The sequence below is a fragment of the Ambystoma mexicanum genome, chromosome 9 (assembly GCF_040938575.1).
Source record: "Ambystoma mexicanum isolate Mex_15411 chromosome 9, UKY_AmexF1_1, whole genome shotgun sequence".
Taxonomy (NCBI): Eukaryota; Metazoa; Chordata; class Amphibia; order Caudata; family Ambystomatidae; genus Ambystoma; species Ambystoma mexicanum.
This window is the reverse complement of record NC_090931.1, coordinates 409,697,434-409,720,912: the sequence shown is the minus strand read 5'-3', so window position 1 is coordinate 409,720,912 and position 23,479 is coordinate 409,697,434.

Here is a 23,479-nt window from a genome sequence, read left to right as displayed (position 1 = left end):
GTACACCCCACCCCCCGCTCATGCCCGGTGCCTGCCCTGTTCCCCCCACCCCCCGCTCATGCCCCATGTCTCCCTTGTGTTATCCCCCACCCCCGTTTATGCTTCATGTCTCCCTCATGTTCCCCCCACCCCCCGCTCATGCCCGTGTCTCCCTCGTGTTACCCCCCGCTCATGACCCGTGTCTGCCCTGTTCCCCTGACCCCCGCTCATGCCCTGTGTCTCCCTCGTGTATCCCCCACTCCCCCGCTCATGCCCCGTGTCTCCCTCCTTTTCCCACACCCCCGCTCATGCCCCGTGTCTCCCTCCTTTTCCCCACTCCCTGCTCATGCCCCGTGTCTCCCCTGTTCCCCCACCCCCGCTCATGCCCCGTGGCTCCCTCCCATTCCACCCACACCCCCAGCTCATGCGCCGTGTGTCCCCTGTTCCCCCCACCACCCGCTCATGCCCTGTGTCTCCCATGTTCCCCCCACCCCCCGCTCATGCCCCGTGTCTGCCCTGTTCCCCCCACCCCACGCTCATGCCCCCTGTCTCCCTCCTGTACACCCCACCCCCCGTCATGCCCGGTGCCTGCCCTGTTCCCCCCACCCCCCGCTCATGCCCCATGTCTCCCTCGTGTTATCCCCCACCCCCGTTTATGCTTCATGTCTCCCTCGTGTTCCCCCCACCCCCCGCTCATGCCCCGTGTCTCCCTCATGTTACCCCGCCGCTCATGACCCGTGTCTGCCCTGTTCCCCTGACCCCCACTCATGCCCCGTGTCTCCTTTCTGTACCCCCCACACCCCGCTCATGCCCCGTGTCTGTCCTGTACCCCCACCCCCGCTCATGCCCCGTGTCTCCCGTGTGTTATCCCCCACCCTCCGTTCATGCCCCGTGTCTCCCTTGTTTTATCCCCCACCCCGCTCATGCCCCATGTCTCACTCGTGTACCTCCCTCCCCCGCTCATGCCCCGTGTCTCCCTCATGTTACCCCCAATCCCCGCTCATGCCCCGTGTCTCCTTCGTGTACCCCCCCACCCCGCTCATGCCCCGTGTCTCCTTTGTGTTCCCCCCACCCCCCGCTCATGCCCCGTGTCTCCCTCATGTACCCCCCACCCCCGCTCATGCCCCGTGTGTGCCCTGTTCCCCCACCCCCTGCTCATGCCCCGTGCCTCCCTCGTGTTCCCCCCACCCCGCTCATGCCCCGTGTCTCCCTCGTGTTCCCCCACCCACCGCTCATGCCCCTATCTCCCCTGTTCCCCCCACCCCTGCTCTTGCCCTGTGTCTTCCTCCTGTTCCCCCAACCCCCACTCATGACCCGTGTCTCCCTTCTGTTACCACCCACCCCCCGCTTATGCCCAGTGTCTCCCTCCTGTTCCCCCATCCCCCGCTCATGCCCCGTGTCTCCCTCCTGTTCCCCCCACCCCCCGTTCATGCCCCGTGTTTCCCTCGTGTTCCCCCCATCCCCAGCTCATGCCTCATGTCTCCCTCGTGTTACCCCCCACCCATGCCCGTGTCTCCCTCCTGTACCCCCCACCACCTGCTCATGCCCCGTGTCTCCCTCCTGTTCCCCCCACCCCCTGCTCATGCCACGTGTCTGTCCAGTTCCCCCCTACCCCCGCTCATGCCCCGTGTCTCCCTTGTGTTACCCCCACGTCTCCCTTGTGTCACCCCCCACCCCCCGCTCATGTCCTGTGTCTCCCTCCTGTTCCCCCCACCCCCCGCTCATGCCCTGTGTCTCCCTCCTGTTGCCCCCACCCCCTGCTCATGCCTGTTTCTCTCCCCTGTTCTCCCCGCTCATGCCCCGTGTCTTTCCCCTGTTCCCCCTGCTCATGCCCCATGTCTCTCCCCTGTTCACCCCACCCCCCGCTCATGCCCCATGTCTCCCCTGTTCCCCTCCACCCCCTGCTCATGCACCGTGTCTCTCCCCTATTCACCCCACCCCCGCTCATGCCCCGTGTCTGCCCTGTTCCCCACACACCCCGCTCATGCCCTGTGTCTCCCTTGTGTACCACCTACCCCCCGCTCATGCCCCGTGTCTCCCTTGTGTTACCCCCACCCCCCGCTCATGTCCCGTGCCTCCCTCGTGCACCCACCCACCCCCGCTCATGCCCCGTGTCTCCCTCGTGTATCCCCCAATCCCCCACCCCCCGCTCATCCCCCGTGTCTTCCTCCTTTTCCCCGCCTCCTGTTCATCCCCTGTGTCTCCTTCCTTTTCCCCCACCCCCGCTCATGCCCCGTGTCTCCCTCCTTTTCCCCACCCCCCGCTCATGCCCCGTGTCTCCTTTGTGTTCCCCCCACCCCCGCTCATGCCCCGTGTCTCCCTTGTGTATCCCCCACTCCCCCGCTCATGCCCCGTGTCTCCCTCCTTTTCCCCCACCCCCGCTCATGCCCCGTGTCTCCCTCCTTTTGCCCACTTCCTGCTCATGCCCGGTGTGTCCTTCCTTTTCCCCCACCCCCGCTCATGCCCCGTGTCTCCCTCCTTTTCCCCACCCCCCGCTCATGTCCCGTGTCTCCTTTGTGTTCCCCCACCCCAGCTCATGCCCCGTGTCTCCCTCCCATTCCACCCACACCCCCAGCTCATGCCCTGTGTGTCCCCTGTTCCCCCACCACCCGCTCCTGACCTGAGTCTCCCATGTTCCCGCCCACCCCCCGCTCATGCCCTGTGTCTCCCATGTTCCCCCCACCCCCTGCTCATGCCCCGTGTCTGCCCTGTTCCCCCCACCCCCGCTCATGCCCCGTGTCTCCCTCCTTTTCCCCACCCCCTGCTCATGCCCCGTATCTCCCCTGTTCCCCCACCCCCACTCATGCCCCGTGTCTCCCTCCCATTCCACCCACACTCCCAGCTCATGCGCTGTGTGTCCCCTGTTCCCCCCCATCTGCTCATGACCTGTGTCTCCCATGTTCCCGCCCACCCCCTGCTCATGCCCTGTGTCTCCCATGTTCCCCCCACCCGCCGCTCATGCCCCGTGTCTGCCCTGTTCCCCCCACCCCGTGCTCATGCCCCGTGTCTCCCTCCTGTACACCCCACCCCCCGCGCATGCCCGGTGCCTGCCCTGTTCCCCCCACCCCCCGCTCATGCCCCATGTCTCCCTCGTGTTATCCCCCACCCCGTTTTATGCTTCATGTCTCCCTCGTGTTCCCCCCACCCCCCGCTCATGCCCCGTGTCTCCCTCGTGTTACCCCCCGCTCATGACCCGTGTCTGCCCTGTTCCCCTGACTCCCGCTCATGCCCCGTGTCTCCTTTCTATACCCCCCACACCCCGCTCATGCCCCGTGTCTGTCCTGTACCCCCACCCCCGCTCATGCCCCGTGTCTCCCTTGTGTTATCCCCCACCCTCCGTTCATGCCCCGAGTCTCCCTTGTTTTATCCCCCACCCCCGCTCATGCCCCATGTCTCCCTCGTGTACCTCCCTCCCCCCGCTCATGCCCCGTGTCTCCCTCATGTTACCCCCAATCCCCACTCATGCCCCGTGTCTCCTTCATGTACCCCCCCACCCCGCTCATGCCCCGTGTCTCCTTTGTGTTCCCCCCACCCCCTGCTCATGCCCCGTGTCTCCCTCATGTACCCCCCACCCCCGCTCATGCCCCGTGTGTGCCCTGTTCCCCCACCCCCCGCTCATGCCCAGTGTCTCACTCGTGTTCCCCCACCCTGCTCATGCCCCGTGTCTCCCTCGTGTTCTCCCACCCACCGCTCATGCCCCTGTCTCCCCTGTTCCCCCCACCTCTGCTCTTGCCCTCTGTCTTCCTCCTGTTCCCCCAACCCCCACTCATGACCCGTGTCTCCCTTCTGTTACCACCCACCCCCCGCTCATGCCCAGTGTCTCCCTCCTGTTCCCCCATCCCCCGCTCATGCCCCGTGTTTCCCTCCTGTTCCCCCCACGCCCCGTTCATGCCCTGTGTTTCCCTCGTGTTCCCCCCACCCCAGCTCATGCCTCATGTCTCCCTCGTGTTACCCCCCACCCATGCCCGTGTCTCCCTCCTGTAACCCCCACCACCTGCTCATGCCCCGTGTCTCCCTCCTGTTCCCCCCACCCCCTGCTCATGCCACGTGTCTGTCCAGTTCCCCCTACCCCCGCTCATGCCCCGTGTCTCCCTTGTGTTACCCCCGCGTCTCCCTTGTGTCACCCCCCGCTCATGTCCTGTGTCTCCCTCCTGTTCCCCCCACCCCCCGCTCATGCCCTGTGTCTCCCTCCTGTTGCCCCCACCCCCGCTCATGCCCGTTTCTCTCCCCTGTTCTCCCCGCTCATGCCCGTTTCTCTCCCCTGTTCTCCCCGCTCATGCCCCGTGTCTCTCCCCTGTTCCCCCTGCTCATGCCCATGTCTCTCCCCTGTTCACCCCACCCCCCGCTCATGCCCAGTGTCTACCTCGTGCTCCCCCACCCCGCTCATTCCCCGTGTCTCCCTTGTGTTCCCCCACCCACCGCTCATGCCCCTGTCTCCCCTGTTCCCCCCACCCCTGCTCATGCCCAGTGTCTCCCTCCTGTTCCCCCATCTCCAGCTCATGCCCCGTGTCTCCCTCCTGTTGCCCCCACCCCCGCTCATGCCCGTTTCTCTCCCCTGTTCTCCCCGCTCATGCCCCGTGTCTCTCCCCTGTTCCCCCTGCTCATGCCCCATGTCTCCCCTGTTCCCCCACCCCCGCTCATGCCCAGTGTCTACCTCGTGTTCCCCCCACCCCGCTCATTCCCTGTGTCTCCCTCGTGTTCCCCCACCCACCGCTCATGCCCCTGTCTCCCCTGTTCCCCCCACCCCTGCTCATGCCCAGTGTCTCCCTCCTGTTCCCCCATCCCCAGCTCATGCCCCGTGTCTCCCTCCTGTTCCCCCCACCCCCCGTTCATGCCCCGTGTTTCCCTCGTGTTCCCCCCACCCCAGCTCATGCCACGTGTCTGTCCAGTTCCCCCTACCCCCGCTCATGCCCCATGTCTCCCTTGTGTTACCCCTGCGTCTCCCTTGTGTCACCCCCCGCTCATGTCCCGTGTCTCCCTCCTGTTCCCCCCACCCCCGCTCATGCCCTGTGTCTCCCTCCTGTTGCCCCCACCCCCGCTCATGCCCGTTTCTCTCCCCTGTTCTTCCTGCTCATGCCCCGTGTCTCTCCCCTGTTCCCCCTGCTCATGCCCCATGTCTCTCCCCTGTTCACCCCACCCCCCGCTCATGCCCCATGTCTCCCCTGTTCCCCTCCACCTCCTGCTCATGCACCGTGTCTCTCTGCTATTCACCCCACCCCCGCTCATGCCCCGTGTCTGCCCTGTTCCCCCCACCCCCCGCTCATGCCCGTGTCTCCTCTGTTCCCCTACCCATGACCCATGTATCTCTCCTTTTCTCCCCCACCCCCGCTCATGCCCCGTGTCTCCCTCCTTTTCCCCACCCCCCGCTCATGCCCCTTGTCTCCTTTGTGTTCCCCCCACCCCCACTCATGCCCCGTGTCTCCCTCATGTATCCCCCACTCCCCCGCTCATGCCCCGTGTCTCCCTCCTTTTCCCCCACTCCCGCTCATGCCCCGTGTCTCCCTCCTTTTGCCCACCCCTGCTCATGCCCCGTGTCTCCCCTGTTCCCCCACCCCAGCTCATGCCCCGTGTCTCCCTCCCATTCCACCCACACCCCCAGCTCATGCCCTGTGTGTCCCCTGTTCCCCCACCACCCGCTCCTGACCTGAGTCTCCCATGTTCCCGCCCACCCCCCGCTCATGCCCTGTGTCTCCCATGTTCCCCCCACCCCCTGCTCATGCCCCGTGTCTGCCCTGTTCCCCCCACCCCCGCTCATGCCCCGTGTCTCCCTCCTTTTCCCCACCCCCTGCTCATGCCCCGTATCTCCCCTGTTCCCCCACCCCCACTCATGCCCCGTGTCTCCCTCCCATTCCACCCACACCCCCAGCTCATGCGCTGTGTGTCCCCTGTTCCCCCCCATCTGCTCATGACCTGTGTCTCCCATGTTCCCGCCCACCCCCCGCTCATGCCCTGTGTCTCCCATGTTCCCCCCACCCGCCGCTCATGCCCCGTGTCTGCCCTGTTCCCCCCACCCCGTGCTCATGCCCCGTGTCTCCCTCCTGTACACCCCACCCCCCGCGCATGCCCGGTGCCTGCCCTGTTCCCCCCACCCCCCGCTCATGCCCCATGTCTCCCTCGTGTTATCCCCCACCCCGGTTTATGCTTCATGTCTCCCTCGTGTTCCCCCCACCCCCCGCTCATGCCCCGTGTCTCCCTCGTGTTACCCCCGCTCATGACCCGTGTCTGCCCTGTTCCCCTGACTCCCGCTCATGCCCCGTGTCTCCTTTCTGTACCCCCCACACCCCGCTCATGCCCCGTGTCTGTCCTGTACCCCCACCCCCGCTCATGCCCCGTGTCTCCCTTGTGTTACCCCCCACCCTCCGTTCATGCCCCGAGTCTCCCTTGTTTTATCCCCCACCCCCGCTCATGCCCCATGTCTCCCTCGTGTACCTCCCTCCCCCCGCTCATGCCCCGTGTCTCCCTCATGTTACCCCCAATCCCCACTCATGCCCCGTGTCTCCTTCATGTACCCCCCCACCCCCCGCTCATGCCCAGTGTCTCCCTCGTGTTCCCCCACCCTGCTCATGCCCCATGTCTCCCTCGTGTTCCCCCACCCACCGCTCATGCCCCTGTCTCCCCTGTTCCCCCCACCTCTGCTCTTGCCCTGTGTCTTCCTCCTGTTCCCCCAACCCCCACTCATGACCCGTGTCTCCCTTCTGTTACCACCCACCCCCCGCTCATGCCCAGTGTCTCCCTCCTGTTCCCCCATCCCCCGCTCATGCCCCGTGTCTCCCTCCTGTTCCCCCCACCCCCCGTTCATGCCCTGTGTTTCCCTCGTGTTCCCCCCACCCCAGCTCATGCCTCATGTCTCCCTCGTGTTACCCCCCACCCATGCCCGTCTCTCCCTCCTGTACCCCCCACCACCTGCTCATGCCCCGTGTCTCCCTCCTGTTCCCCCCACCCCCTGCTCATGCCACGTGTCTGTCCAGTTCCCCCTACCCCCGCTCATGCCCCGTGTCTCCCTTGTGTTACCCCCGCGTCTCCCTTGTGTCACCCCCCGCTCATGTCCTGTGTCTCCCTCCTGTTCCCCCCACCCCCCGCTCATGCCCTGTGTCTCCCTCCTGTTGCCCCCACCCCCGCTCATGCCCGTTTCTCTCCCCTGTTCTCCCCGCTCATGCCCCGTGTCTCTCCCCTGTTCCCCCTGCTCATGCCCCATGTCTCTCCCCTGTTCACCCCACCCCCAGCTCATGCCCAGTGTCTACCTCGTGTTCCCCCACCCCGCTCATTCCCCGTGTCTCCCTCGTGTTCCCCCACCCACCGCTCATGCCCCTGTCTCCCCTGTTCCCCCCACCCCTGCTCATGCCCAGTGTCTCCCTCCTGTTCCCCCATCTCCAGCTCATGCCCCGTGTCTCCCTCCTGTTGCCCCCACCCCCGCTCATGCCCGTTTCTCTCCCCTGTTCTCCCCGCTCATGCCCCGTGTCTCTCCCCTGTTCCCCCTGCTCATGCCCCATGTCTCCCCTGTTCCCCCACCCCCCGCTCATGCCCAGTGTCTACCTCGTGTTCCCCCACCCCGCTCATTCCCCTGTCTCCCCTGTTCCCCCCACCCCTGCTCATGCCCAGTGTCTCCCTCCTGTTCCCCCATCCCCAGCTCATGCCCCGTGTCGCCCTCCAGTTCCCCCACCCCCCGTTCATGCCCCGTGTTTCCCTCGTGTTCCCCCCACCCCAGCTCATGCCACGTGTCTGTCCAGTTCCCCCTACCCCCGCTCATGCCCCGTGTCTCCCTTGTGTTACCCCCGCGTCTCCCTTGTGTCACCCCCCGCTCATGTCCCGTGTCTCCCTCCTGTTCCCCCCACCCCCGCTCATGCCCTGTGTCTCCCTCCTGTTGCCCCCACCCCCGCTCATGCCCGTTTCTCTCCCCTGTTCTTCCCGCTCATGCCCCGTGTCTCTCCCCTGTTCCCCCTGCTCATGCCCCATGTCTCTCCCCTGTTCACCCCACCCCCCGCTCATGCCCCATGTCTCCCCTGTTCCCCTCCACCTCCTGCTCATGCACCGTGTCTCTCTGCTATTCACCCCACCCCTGCTCATGCCCCGTGTCTGCCCTGTTCCCCCCACCCCCCGCTCATGCCCGTGTCTCCTCTGTTCCCCTACCCATGACCCGTGTATCTCTCCTTTTCTCCCCCACCCCCTGCTCATGCCCCGTGTCTCCCCTGTTCCCTCCATCCCCCGCTCATGCCCCGTGTCTCCCCTGCTCCCCCCACCCCCCGCTCATGCCCGTGTCTCTCTTCCCCCCACCCCCGCTCATGCCCCGTGTCGCCCTCATGTTCCCCCAACCCCCCGCTCATTCTCCGTGTCTCTCCTGTTCCCCCCACCCCCCGCTCATGCCACATGTCTCCCCTGTTCCCCCCACACCCCGCTCAGGCCCCGTGTCTCTCTCCTGTTGCCCCTCAGCCCCCGCTCATGCCCTGTGTCTCCCTTGTATTCCCCCACCCCCCACTCATGCCCGGTGTCTGCCCTGTTCCCCCACCCCCGCTCATGTCCCGTGTTTCTCTCCTGTACCCCTCACCCCGCTCATGCCCTGTGTCTGCCCTGTTCCCTCCACCCCCGCTCATGCCCCGTGTCTCCCTCCTGTACCCTCCACCCCCCACTCATGCCCCGTGTCTGCCCTGTTCCCCCACCCCCGCTCATGCCCCATGTCTCCCTTGCATTTCCCCCACCCCCCGCTAATGCCCGGTGTCTCCGTCGTGTTCCCCCCACCGCCCGCTCATGCCCTGTATCTGTCCTGTTCCCCCTGACCCCCGCTCATGCCCGTGTCTCCCTCCTGTACCCCCCACCCCCGCTCATGCCCCGTGTCTGCCCTGTTCCCCCCACCCCCGCTCATGCCCTGTGTCTCCCTTGTGTACCCCCCACCCCCGCTCATGCCCCGTGTCTCCCTTGTGTTACCCCCACCCCCCGCTCATGTCCCGTGTCTCTCTCGTGTACCCACCCACCCCCGCTCATGCCCCATGTCTCCCTCATGTATCCCCCACCCCCCGCTCATCCCCCGTGTCTCCCTCCTTTTCCCCACCCCCTGCTCATGCCCTGTGTCTCCTTCCTTTTCCCCCACCCCCGCTCATGCCCCGTGTCTCCCTCCTTTCCCACCCTCATGCCCCATGTCTCCTTTGTGTTCCCCCCACCCCCGCTCATGCCCCGTGTCTCCCTCGTGTATCCCCCACTCCCCTGCTCATGCCCCGTGTCTCCCTCCTTTTCCCCCACCCCCGCTCATGCCCCGTGTCTCCCTCCTTTTCCCCACCCCCTGCTCATGCCCCGTGTCACCCCTGTTCCCCACCCCCGCTCATGCCCCGTGTCTCCCTCCGATTCCACCCACACCCCCCGCTCATGCCCTGTGTGTCCCCTGTTCCCCCCACCATCCTCTCATGACCTGTGTCTCCCATGTTCCCGCCCACCCCCAGCTCATGCCCTGTGTCTCCTATGTTCCCCCCACCCCCCGCTCATGCCCCGTGTCTGCCCTGTTCCCCCCACCCCACGCTCATGCCCCATGCCCTGTGTCTCCCTCCTGTACACCCCACCCCCCGCTCATGCCCGGTGTCTGCCCTGTTCCCCCCACCCCCCGCTCATGCCCCATGTCTCCCTCGTGTTATCCCCCACCCCTCGTTTATGCTCCATGTCTCCCTCATGTTCCCCTCACCCCCTGCTCATGCCCCGTGTCTCCCTCGTGTTACCCCCCACCCCCCGCTCATGACCCGTGTCTGCCCTGTTCCCCCCACCCCCCGCTCATGCCCCGTGTCTCCTTTCTGTATCCCCCACACCCTGCTCATGCCCCGTGTCTGTCCTGTACCCCCTACCCCCTGCTCATGCCCCGTGTCTCCCTTGTGTTATCCCCCACCCTCCGTTCATGCCCCGTGTCTCCCTTGTTTTATCTCCCACCCCCGCTTATGCCCCATGTCTCCCTCGTGTACCTCCCTCCCCCCGCTCATGCCCCGTGTCTCCCTCGTGTTACCCCCACCCCCTGATCATGCCCCGTGTCTCCTTCATGTACCCCCCACCCCGCTCATGCCCCGTGTCTCCTTTGTGTTCCCCCCACCCCCCGCTCATGCCCCATGTCTCCCTCATGTACCCCCCACCCCCGCTCATGCCCCATGTGTGCCCTGTTCCCCCCACCCCCCGCTCATGCCCCGTGTCACCCTCGTGTTCCCCCCACCCCCGCTCATGCCCCGTGTCTCCCTCGTGTTCCCCCACCCCCCGCTCATGCCCCGTTTCTCCCCTGTTCCCCCCACCCCTGCTATTGCCCTGTGTCTTCCTCCTGTTTCCCCAACCCCCACTCATGACCCGTGTCTCCCTTCTGTTACCACCCACCCCCGCTCATGCCCAGTGTCTCCCTCCTGTTCCCCCATCCCCCGCTCATGCCCCGTGTCTCCCTCCTGTTCCCCCCACCCCCCGTTCATGCCCCGTGTTTCCCTCATGTTCCCCCCACCCCCAGCTCATGCCCCATGTCTCCCTCGTGTTACCCCACACCTATGCCCGTGTCTTTCTCCTGTACCCCCCACCACCTGCTCATGCCCCGTGTCTCCCTCCTGTTCCCCCCACCCCCTGCTCATGCCACTTGTTTGTCCAGTTCCCCCTAGCCCCTGCTCATGCCCCGTGTCTCCCTTGTGTTACCCCCACGTCTCCCTTGTGTTAGCCCCCACCCCCGCTCATGTCCCGTGTCTCCCTCCTGTACCCCCCACCCCCCGCTCATGCCCTGAGTCTCCCTCCTGTTGCCCCCACCCCCCGCTCATGCCCCTGTCTCTCCCCTGTTCTCCCTGCTCATGCCCCATGTCTCTCCCCTGTTCACCCCACCCCCCGCTCATGCCCCATGTCTCCCCTGTTCCCCTCCACTCCCTGCTCATGCACCGTGTCTCTCCCCTATTCACCCCACTTCCCGCTCATGCCCTGTGTCTCCCTCCTTTTCCCCCCACCCACTGCTCATGCCTTGTGTCTTCTTCCTTTTCCCCCCCACACCCCGCTCATGCCTCGTGTCTCCCCTGTTCCCCCCATCCCCCGTGTCCCCCTCCTTTTCCCTCGCACCCCCCGCTCATGCCCCGTGTCTCCCCTGTTCTCCCCACCCCCGCTCATGCCCTGTGTCTCCCTCCTTTTCCCCCATACCCTGCGCATGCCCTGTGTCTCCCTCCATTCTCCCACACCTCCCGCTCATGCCCCTTGTCTCCCATGTTCCCCCACCCCCCGCTCATGCCCCGTGTCTCCCTCTCGTTCCCCCCAACCCCCGCTCATGCCCCGTGTCTCCCATGTCCCCCCACCCCCTGATCATGCCCTGTGTCTCCCTCCCGTTCCCCCCACCCACCGCTTAGGCCCGGTGTCTCCCTCCTGTTCCCCCCCACCCCCCTCTCATGCCCTTTGTCTCCCCTGTTACCCCCCACCCCCCGCTCATGCCCCGTGTCTCCCTCCTGTTCCCCCCACCCCTGCTCATGCCCCGTGTCTCCCTCATGTCCCCTTCACCCGCGCTCATGCCCCATGTTCCCCCCACCCCCGTTCATGCCCCGTGTCTCCCTCCTTTTCCCCCCAGCCCCTGCTCATGCCCCGTCTCCCTCCTCATCCCCCCACCCTCTGCTCATGCCCGTGTCTCCCCTGTTACCCCCCACCCCCCGCTCCTGCCCCGTGTCTTCCTCCTGTTCCCCCCACCCCCCGCTCATGCCCCCTGTCTCCCCTGTTGCACCCCACCCCCTGCTCATGCCCTGTGTCGTATCTCCCATTCCCCCCACCCCCCGCTCATGCCCCGTGTGTCCCCTGTTCCCCCCACCCCCCGCTCCGGCCCCGTGTCTTCCTCCTGTTCCCCCCACCCCCCGCTCATGCCCTGTGTCTCCCCTGTTGCACCCCACCCCCTGCTCATGCCCTGTGTCGTCTCTCCCGTTCCCCCTACCCCCCGCTCATGCCCCGTGTCTCCCCTGTTCCCCCCACCCCCTGCTCATGCCCCATGTTTCCCCTCACCCCCACTCATGCCCTGTGTCTCCCCTGTTCCCTCCCACCCATGCCCCGTGTATCCCTCCTTTTCCCCCACCCCCCTGCTCATACCTTGTGTCTCCTCTGTTCCCCCACCCCCTGCTCATGCCCCGTGTCTCCCTCCCATTCCCCCTCACCCCCCGCTCATGCCCCGTGTCTCCCCTGTTCTCCCACCCATGACCCGTGTATCTCTCCTTTTCTCCCCCACCCCCTGCTCATGCCCCGTGTCTCCCCTGTTCCCCCCACCCCCTGCTCATACCCCGTGTCTCCCCTGCTCCCCCCACCCTCCGCTCATGCCCCGTGTCTCCCTTCCCCCCACCCCCGCTCATGCCACGTGTCTCCCTCCTGTTCCCCCAACCCCCCGCCCATTTCCCGTGTCTCTCCTGTTCCCTCCACCCCCGCTCATGCCCCATGTCTCCCCTGTTCCCCCCCACCCCCCGCTCATGCCCCGTGTCTCCCCTGTTCCCCCCACCCCCCGCTCATGCCCCGTGTCTTCTTCTTGTCCCCCCTCCTATGATGCCCCTTGTTGACCTCTTGTTCCCCACACCCCCCGCTGATGCCCTGTTGTGTTCTCTTTATACACTCCTCCTTCCCTTTGCATGGTGGCCATCTTGGTAAAAGATTTTTCTTGCTACACCGGGATGCCGCAGGCGTCCCGGTTTGGGAAGAAAAATCTTTTTTTTACCACCCGGAGTTCCCACTTGGACCTAGGATGCTAGTGGTCTTCATCTATTGAAAAGGACTTTATGGTTAGGTTGCACTAATAAAAACCTATGAAATTCAATGAAAAAACTTTGTTAAAGGGACGTGATGGTTAAGTTGCACTGATAAAAACCTATGAAATTCAATGAAAAACATTGTTAAAGGGACATTATGGTTAAGTTGAGCTACTAAAAACCTCTGAAATTCAGTGAAAAAACTTTGTTAAAGAGACGTTATGATTCCAAGTAAAACCGAAAAACCATTGAAATTCGCCAGTTATGGTAAGCTAAGCAACCATAACTGGACGCCACCACTGTGCACTGCTAAGACTAACACCCAGGACATCAAAGATGACATCACAAATATCATTGATGACATCACTGATGACATCACATGTGCATTTACTTTTTATACAAGGGGTTGTGAATATAATGTTGGCAAACAAGTATCAGGGATTATCGGGAGATGTGTAATAAATTACATACTTCATCACGCAATGTAGCGTTCTAAAGAACATTCCATTGCAGTGATCTTTCTAGTACAGTAACCTACTCATACAGAAATGTAGGTATTGGCTGCAGCATACACCACAGAGGTGCTATATGTGTAATTTTCCAAAGTTATATAATAAAACGGTGAATGCTTCTGTATCAAACTTTTCCGTACAGTGAAACATGTACTAAGTTGCTAATAATGCATCACTTACTACATATTTCTACTAATACACACAAAACATAAATAGACTACAATGGGCCTCATTACAACCCTGGCGTTAAGGGGTTAACGGCGCCGTAAAAGGCTGCAGCGCCGTTAAACCCTTAACGCCCGATTCACACTTTAACGCCTGCTTTTTGCAGGCGTTAACGTCCAACCCGCTAAGGGACCTTGGTGCTAATTACGGCACCGTAATTTACGGTGCCGTAATTAGCGCCCTCCCCATTCCCATTGAGCCCTATGGGCCAAAAATGGGAATGGGGAAGGGGCCATGGTGAATGGGGATTTACCGCCCCGCCAACCTTGGAATGGGGCGGTAAATCCGCCATCCACCATGGCGGAATCCGGCATGGACCATGGTGCTAATAGCACCATGATCCAACACCAGGGTTGTAATGCGGCCCAATGCATACAAATATGGGGCTTATATATGGAGAGTAAAGTAAGGAAACAAGAGGCAGTACCATTAGCAAATGTGTATAATCTACATGATTGTATTCACACACAAAAATGATTGCTGTGTTTCAGCCCTGCTTCTACCCCTGTATATGTACATCATAATATGTGATTAAATTCTAAGGAAAGTAGTGTAAGAACATGTGAGAATAGCAATATCTATAAATGTAATACCTTTAGAAATGTAAGTTTCTGACTGTCAGTAAATAAATCCACCTATCTTGATATGGCAGTGAACATAAAAGAAGGGACTAGACATGTGATGTCATTAGTGATGTCATCAATGATATTTGTGATGTCATCTTTGATGTCCTGGGTGTTAGTCTTAGCAGTGCACGGTGGTGGTGCGAGTTATGGTTGCTTAGCTTACCATAACTGGCGAATTTCAAGGGTTTTTCGGTTTTACTTGGAACCATAACGTCCCTTTAACAACGTTTTTTCACTGAATATATATATATATATATACATATATATATATATATTAAGTAAAAAAACAGAATATTTATATATATTACATGGACGCGGTAGCGTCCATGTAGTTATGGTTAAGTTGGTGTTTCCATAGGAAGAGCATTTTTTGGGTGGCTTATAACTTCGCTCCCTCTGGACGAATCCTCACCAAACTTTGCAAAAAAAAAGTACATGGCCCACTCTGATTTTTTTTGCAAAGTTTGGTGAGGATTCGTCCAGGGGGGGAAAAGTTATAGGGGGGGTCCCAAAACTTTTTGTTTTTCCTATAGACATAATGGGAAAAAACTTTGCGCACAGCCACAGGCCAAACCGCTGGACGGATTTACACCAAATTTGCGGCAGGAGCGGGGGCTTGGTCCCAAAAGCGTGCTTTTGCAAATTTGGCGTAAATCCGTCCAGTAGTTTTTTATAAAATGACCAAAACGTAAGGCAAAAAAATTAGTGATATCTGTGTTTGCTTCGCGGACGGACTTCCCTGTTCGCTCCGCAGACAGCACCCTGATTGGCCCTTGGCCTTGCGTCATGTCCGCAGACATGCGACGTGTTCGCTGATTGGATGGCGAGGGGCGTGGAGCACGTCAGATTTTCTGTGGCACCCGCCATCTTGTATTCGCCGTCGACCGCGTACAGCGTTGTGAAACGTGGATAAAAAATTGTATTTAGTGCCGTGTGTTGGTGTGTAAGAGTGTTTGGGGAGGGAGGGAGGGAGGGGGAGTATGAGATAGGTTCAATGTTTTGTTTTTTTATGTGCTAGACGTTTTTGTTGCGTTCGATTTGTCCACGGAGAACACGGCTGTTCTGACATTTTGTAAATAAACTAAATGGTGGGTTTTTAGAGGACGGAGTATGTGTCATTTTTGTTCGCAAGGAAGGTAAAAATGAGCTATGAACACTCGCGATGTACTTAATTGTTCGTAAATACACAAACTGGGGGTGTCCTCAGGACGCTGTTCGTATTGTAATCTTTCTAGTTGAATGTGTTCTAAGAACACTCGCGGTGTCCCGAAATGGTTGCAATTACACAAAATGGGGGTGTTCTGAGAACGCTGTTTGTATTGTTCGTTGTCAGGGTGAAAGTGTTTTAAGACCACTCCTTTTGTCCGCTAATAGTACAATTTCCTATGGGCGTCAACCAACTTTTTGTCCACTAAAGAAACGATGAATCCGGCTGGTGTGCCCCGACATTAGGTGATAATCCTATGACTGGCGCTATTGACCTGGCTGACTTGCTTTTGCGACACTAAATCATATCTCCCACCCCTAAGCCTGATATTATCAAAGCATTCACATTCCCCGCCTCTCTCCGTGACGTTACAGGGTGCGTCATTAAACGCGCCCAGTTCTCTGCAGTCCTAAGTGACTTTACACAGAACCCGGAAGACAACACATATTATGTCACAACACAGCGCGCCACAATTCGGAATATGAAACAGTGATTTAAAAGCAAACATCAAGATTGTAAATTTTGTAAAGTACATTTATTTGACATCAAATGTTTAGAGAATATTCAGCAATTTGCATTTGTCTTTGTTGTCGATCCGCAAAAGTTTATGTTGAGGCACGCGATGTTCCTTTGCGGTACAGAAGGTGTTAGATCAGCTTACAACTCAGTGCGCCACAATTCAGAATATGAAACTGTGGTTTAAAAGTAAACAGCAGGATTGTACATTTGGTAAAGTACATTTATTTCACATGAAATGTTTAGTGAATATTCAGTGATTTGCTATTGTCTCTGCTGTCGATCAGCAAAAGTTTATTTTGAGCCACGCGTTGTTCCTTTGCGGTAGATAGGCTGTTGGTTTATGATAAAAGCAGTAAATGGTCGCTCTGATAATTGGAAGGTTGCTCCAACAACGAGCCATTAGACCACCCTATTGGTTGGTATGTTGTTTGTAGCCGCTAGTACTGCGTAAGGGCATATTGGTCCTTGGCGATTGTCCCATAAAATGGTGAGGGTCATGAAGTTGCATATTTGGACCTGCACCTGGCAGTTGAAGACCCCATCCGCTGGAGTCTGTAAATCGTGACATAGGCAAAATGGGGCCACGTACCTGTTTTAAAAAACATAAATTAGTCTCACCAGCCGATCTTCATTAAAAATCATCATTTTATTTATTAGGGCGTGAAACTATTTGCTATCGAAGTTAGTGCAATGGAGTATGTTAATAATAAAATAATAATATTTTCCCATTCATATAGCGCTAAGAACCGTGAGGTATCTAAGCGGTGCTTTTTATTAACCACGGTGTGTGGTGCTCATTTAACGACCACGGAAGGATGAAAGGCTGAGTTTGGCCTTGCCGGGATTCGAACTTGCGTTAGCAAATTGTGCACGGATGTCAAAGCGAGCGTTGTACTCGCTGTGCCACTTGACAGGCTACAGTGAAGTGGCACAGCGAGTAGAGCGCTTGACCACCTATAGACCGGTTAAATTATTTCTATTAACCCACCCTGTGTCGTCTGCCTTTTTCAGAGCCCTCTAAACGACAGGGGATCAATTCGGCGGTGATAGTGCGCGGTAGAAAACATTATGCCACTTTCAACGAACAAGTTCAACTTGAGCGGTCTTTAATGCTACGCTATTGTAATTGTATTTGGTATAAAATAATCTAAAGGGTTACTTACAGTACAATTGCAATTTCCATTGTCTACGAGTAGTGCAGTCCCAAAATACGACTCCGCGTGTGCGAACGATCTTTCGCATAGTGATATAATATATAAAAGTGATTTCGTTTCAGAAATTTCATCCTTATCTTCTCTTACGTTTTAGCAACACTCCTTCAAGAGAAGTCTTTCATCACAATCTCTGTCTGTCAAGGTCAAAACACAATACAACCTTATAGTCCGCTTCGTGAGCCTCTCTGGGGCCCGAGAAAAAAATGGAAGCAGCTGACCTTCACTGTGAACGAGCATAAATTCTTACTTTGCAACATTCTTTGTAAAGCCATCTGTGAGAAGTTGGTTTTTGCACGCCATGTTTGTATATTGTTTGCGTGATATTCAAAAAAGTTTGTTTAAGGGACGTTATGGTTCTAAGTACAGCCGAAAGACCCCATAAAATCGCAAGTTATGATAAGCTATGAAAAATAACTCCCGCCCCCACCGTGCACTGCTAAGACTAACACCCAGGACATCAAAGATGACATCACAAATGTCATTGATGAAATCACTGATGACATCACATGTGTATGTACTTTTCATGGAATTTGTGTACTAGGGATTTTTATTATAATGTTGCGAAAAAAGTGTCAAGGATATTGCAATAAATATCATACTGTTATTAGTGCTTTGAACGATGCATTGATATAAATAGCATTGTATTATGGGATTCTATCTAGTATACTGAGCTACTAATGGAGAAACGTAGCATTGTGTGCAGAGTACAAGATGAAAGTATAATATTTGTAATGTTAATATGTTGAATAATGAAATGTTAATTGTCCTGAAATGTTCGAAAATTCACAAAATGGGAGTGTTCTGAGGACGTTATTCGTATTGTGTGATTGCTTAGCTGTATGCAATGAGGGAATGGCACAGAGAGTAAAGTGGACGCCGTCCACGGACACCGCGGCTGTTCGTGGACAGGGCATGCTACATCCGGGTTTTTCCAGGAAATCCAACATGGAAATAAGACTGTACGGATCAGCCAATCAGATGTCTAGGTTGTGGATTTGTGTTGAAAGAGACTGTGTGTAGTGAAGATGGCAGAAGTGGAGAAAGTCATGGTGTTGGTGCTCGGAGATATGTTTGTACATGGTTTACAACAGTACGCTCAATGCAGGCATGTTGCAAAGAACTTTGATGTGAAAGGAGTGGAGGTGGTGTGGAGCACTGTGCCTGATTGCAATGTGCAGGGAATTGTACAAGTTTGTGAGGATATGGCCACGATGAACAGTCCGTATGTGGTAGTTTTGCACTATGGTGCTTTCCATTTGGGCAACGTCAGTGCCCCTACTTTGTTGGCTGATTTGGAACGCTTGGTTCAAGCCGTAATGAAGATCCTTCCAAATGCGAAAGTCATTTTTTCTGGATTACTACCTATGGCAATATGGGACAATAGTTCAGTTTTTTGTCCTTAGCAAAACATTGCTAGGTGTGTCATCAACCGCGGCATGTGTGCCTTTATGCTTAGAGCTGGTATGTTCTTCTGTAATAATGAGAATATTGATGCCAGTAATGCTGTTAATTTTAAAGAAGATGGCATTTCTTTATCTTTTACGAGAAATGCCTTTCTATTTTGGAATGTAAGGGTTGCTTTGGAGAAGGTTATGTGAAGATTTTAGGAGTAAAGTAAGAAAAATAAACAAGAAAAAAAATACAAAGTAACAGGTGTCTGTCAAGCATCTGTAAAAAAAAAAAAAAGTCTCTTTTCAGAGGCAACTTCAAAGGGGAAATGGGGCACACTATTTGAATTTACATTCACCATGCTCAGATTTTCGATATGTCCGCGGACATGGCGGTAGTCCGCGGACATGAAAATCACTACGAGGGGGTTAGTATGTTCTATGTTACATGTATATGAAGTCAGGGATATTATGGTTAAGTTGTGCTACTAAAAACCTATGAAATTCAGTGAAAAAACTTTGTTAAAGGACGTTATGGTTAAGTTGCGCTACTAAAAACCTATGAAATTCAGTAAAAAAACTTTGTTAAAGGGCAGTTATGGTTGAGTTGCGCTACTAAAAACCTATGAAATTCAGTGAAAAAACTTTGTTAAAGGGATGTTATGGTTCAAAGTAAAACCGAAAAACCCCTGAAATTCGGCAGTTATGGTAACATAAGCAACCATAACTCGCGCCACCGTGCACTGCTAACACTAACACCCAGGACATCAAAGATGACATCACAAATGTCATTGATGACATCACTGATGACATCACATGTGCATTTACTTTTCATAAAAACTCTGTACAAGGGATTCTTATAATGCTGACCAAAAACTGTCAAGGATCATTGGGATAAATACCATGAGCTAATTAGTGCTTTAAGCAATGCATTGATATAAATAGCATTCTATTATGAAGTTCTATCCAGTATACTAAGCTACTCATGCAGAAACATAGGCATTGTGTGCAGCATACATGATGAAGGTGCCATATTCATAATTTTGCCATGTTGAATACTGAAATGATAACTGCTTTCTTATTAGTAAGTAGTGCAACTTAACCATAACGTCCCTTTAACAAAGTTTTTTTACTGAATTTCGTAGGTTTTTAGTAGCACAACTTAACCATAATATCCCGACTTTATATGCCTGTAACATAGAACATACTGAACCCCCAGCTAGTGATTTTGATGTCCGCGGACTGTGCGTATGTCTGCAGACGGACGCGGACAACAGCAACACTACCCAAAAACTCAGGGGGTATCTTGAATTGTTATATTGTGCCATATGAACAGTGCACAAATTCAAAAACCAGCATTCAAACACATTATATGTAGTATTAAATAAGAAATAGAACCTATATATCTAACACATCAACCATCCATTTAAATACCATATGTACTAAATGGAAAATACCAAAATTAAAAAAAAGATAGCCTTCAACATAATTACCTCACAGAAACTGCACAGTAAGAACACAAGCTACCAGAAACTAGTAAGTGTACTTTATTTTTCTTATATATTTCTAAAATGTCTGCATTAGATATATTAAAAGTAATATATATATTTTTTCACAGAAATGTCCAGTACTTTGGAGTGGCTTGAGGAGAATTTCCCACGTGAGGAAATGTCCGAAGATAGTGATACTAATGGTAGACACTTCTATATAACCAAATTAATAAGTATTACTTTATGTACACTTAACATATATATTTTTTTTTTAACAGACCATACAAACATTGAAAATAGTACACCAAAAGGTACATTGGATAAGACTCTCCAGCGCATGGAAGAAAAGATTGACATGCTCATGGCAAATTTCAACCATTTGAAGAACTTTGTAGAGGACCACATAAAAGGAAAAATAAAATATCATTATCCCACATGTACCTGTCGCCCCTCTCCAGATCCCAGTCAATTATCCCCAAACCCTCTCCACGAAAAAAAAACGTTTTGATGAGACTTGCATCCCTTCATCTCCTCCTATCCATCCTCTTGAAACCCCCAATTCCCCTCTGTTTGTATCAGTTTCTGCTTCCCCTTCTCTTTCATATATTGTACATCTATATATAATAAAACAAAAAATATTGTGTCTTAATTCAGTTCTTTTTTGCGTTCTTTTTTTTTTTTTAAAGGCAGTTAGGATGTCCGCAGACAGTGCGGGTGTCCAGAATGTCCACAATTAACCAAAATTGGGGTGTCCTAAGTACACTATACCTGTCTGTACTGTCCCCAGGCAAGTTACAAATGTTCTAAGAACACACTCTGTGTCTGTGATGTACGTAAAATCCAAAATGGAGGTGTCCTAAGGACACTATACCTGTCCGTACTGTTTGCAGGCAAATTGAAACTGTTCTAAGAACAAACACGGTGTCTGGGATGTCCATAATTAAACGAAAATGGAGGTGTCCTAAGGACACTATACCTGTCCGTACTGTTCGCAGGCAAGTTGAAACTGTTCTCAGAACACAATCGGTGTCCGGTGTTAGGGAGAATTCTCTGTAAAGGCTAATTTCCCAAACCTAGTGAGTCCCCCGCAGCTTTGCTGGATTTTTGGGGTTTATTTTTTTCTCCTGCTAAGAGTGATACTCTTTTTCTCCCACTCTTAAACATGATTTGAGATATCCTTTGACTTTGTAATGTGTTTTATGGGCTATGGGGACTTTTACTCCATAGGGTTTCATGTGGTTTTTGGTAAGTGTGTTACACAGCACCCTCAGTGCAGTAACACAGGGGTGTCATAGTCACCCCCCAACATAGGCTCCATACCGTGGGACTGACTACTATCTCCCAGGTGATGTAAAGACACCATTGACTTTACTAGTCTTAAATTGTGAACAGAAGCAGTACAAACCATCATATTGTGGAAGTACTGGTAGGGGTAATTTGAATGCCCCTGGGTCTGTTTTCCAAGGGGGCACTGTCCAGTCCCCCCTTGTCGAGTTACTGGCTGGTGGCAGTGGATACTACGCAAAATATTCCACCAGAATATTTCCTATGGGATTTTCCCATTCATTTTAAACGCACCACTTTTTGGTGCAATATTAAAGATACCGCTGGGTTATTTATTTAATATTTATTCCCCGGTTGGGTCTTTTTGCCAGTACTCAGTTTTAAAATGGCGTTTGTGTTCGCCTCTGAAACCCTAACTCAAGTCAAGCCTTTTGTTCCACTTTTGGCGAGCTTCTGCACAGAAGCCTCCAAAAGTGGTGCCACTCTGTCTGGGTCTACAGGATGTGTGGGGGGGGAATAGGCACCCTGCACTGAGTTGCCTTGGCAACTCAAGTCGCACTCTTGTGTGACTGGCCACCCGGCTCACCACTTAGCATGTTTGATTAACAGCTAGGCAGATGAATGGGGGTTTTCTGCATAAAAGCAGGGCTTTGAGGACTGGAACTTCAGAAGTCGCCACAGGACCTAAGGAATCCGAAGAGGGGAGAAGCTGAGCCATCTACAACAACGACACCACCGGTGCAGCCCTGCTGTACGAAACTCACCACTTTCCCGACGTCAGAGGAGATCTTCTTCCAGGAGAGTCTTCTTCCCCTTGAGCTGGTGGGACCAACCAGTTTGCCTTTTTTGCCTTCCTGCATCGTCTCGTGGTCGAATCGCCCGTGCCAAGCACCCCGGCAGCCGGATAGCCACACTTCACCACTACCGTGAATAAAAGGGTAGTACCTTTTAACCGAGAAACTCCGCGGCTGGTTTCTTCCCTGGCAGTTCAAAGACCTCTAGCTTTCCTCCACCCTGAGATCTTCTCTTCCCCTGGACGAAGCCCTCACTTGAACCCGCTGCCAGGAACAACTGCCCCCGCTGGAGCTTTCTCACCATTTCAGGTACTGTGTCCTGCCTGGTCTCCCTTGCAACAGACTGTCCAAGGTGTCCCGTAAATCCTTGACTCTCTATCCTGGGACCTGTTAACATTACCTTTCTAACTTGATCCAACCTCTTTTGACTTTTCTGCAAAGACTTTGAGTGCATTTCCACTGTGTGATCTTGGGCACATTCTGCCTTGCTCACTTCAAGAGTGAGCCTGGCCTATGAACTTTTTGCTCTACAGTAGACCCTGCCTTTCTTGACTTGCTGGGGGTTCTTAAAAGTGTTGGTACTGTGTGATTTTCCTATTCTGCCTTTTCTCTCCCTTTTTAAACAAATTATTGGTGTGCCATCGATGGTTACGTGCTCACCTCTGTTTTGCTAAATAAGTGGTGTATTAACCTAGACTTGTCAAATAATTAATAAGGGAGGTGTATATATTTCTAGTGACTGTGTTTGAACTTGCTTGACATATTAGTGCCAGTGTATTTTTACAAGTGCGTTTTTAAATAAATAATTATATACTTTTATACCCAAGCTCTGGTCAGTGTTTGCTTGTACTACTGTATTTTTGGCACTATTGTGTATACTCTATATACTGCCTAACTCTTCTTGAGAGAAGTCTGACTGCTCAGCCACAGCTACCAGGTAAATCTGGGTGATGCAGACTGCTACCAATTGGGTTTACTGCTAACTCCTGTAGACTTAAACTTTTTGCAGTGGTCCCTAAGGGAACTGCACAGGTTTCTGCCTAACACCTGGGATGTCCACAAAACCCAAAATGGAGGTATCCTAAGGACACTATACCTGTCTGTACTGTTCGCAGGCAAGTTGAAACTGTTCTAAGAACACACTAGGTAACCGGGATGTCCGTAACACCCAAAATGTCGGTGTCCTAAGGACACTATACCTGTCCGTACTGTTCGCAGGCAAGTTGAAACTGTTTTAAGAACACATTCTGTGTCCGGGATGTCCATAAAACCCAAAATGGAGGTGTCCTAAGGACACTATACCTGTCCGTACTGTTTGCAGGCAAGTTGAAACTGTTCTAAGAACACATTCTGTTTCGGGATGTCCGTAAAACCCAAAATGGAGGTGTCCTAAGGACACTATACCTGTTCGTACCGTTCGCAAGCAAAATGGAACCGTTCTTAGAACACACGCGGTGTCCGGGATGTCCATAATTAACCAAAATCGAGGAGTCCTAAGGACACTATAACTGTCCGTACTGTTCGCAAGTAACATAGAACCGTTCGTAGAACA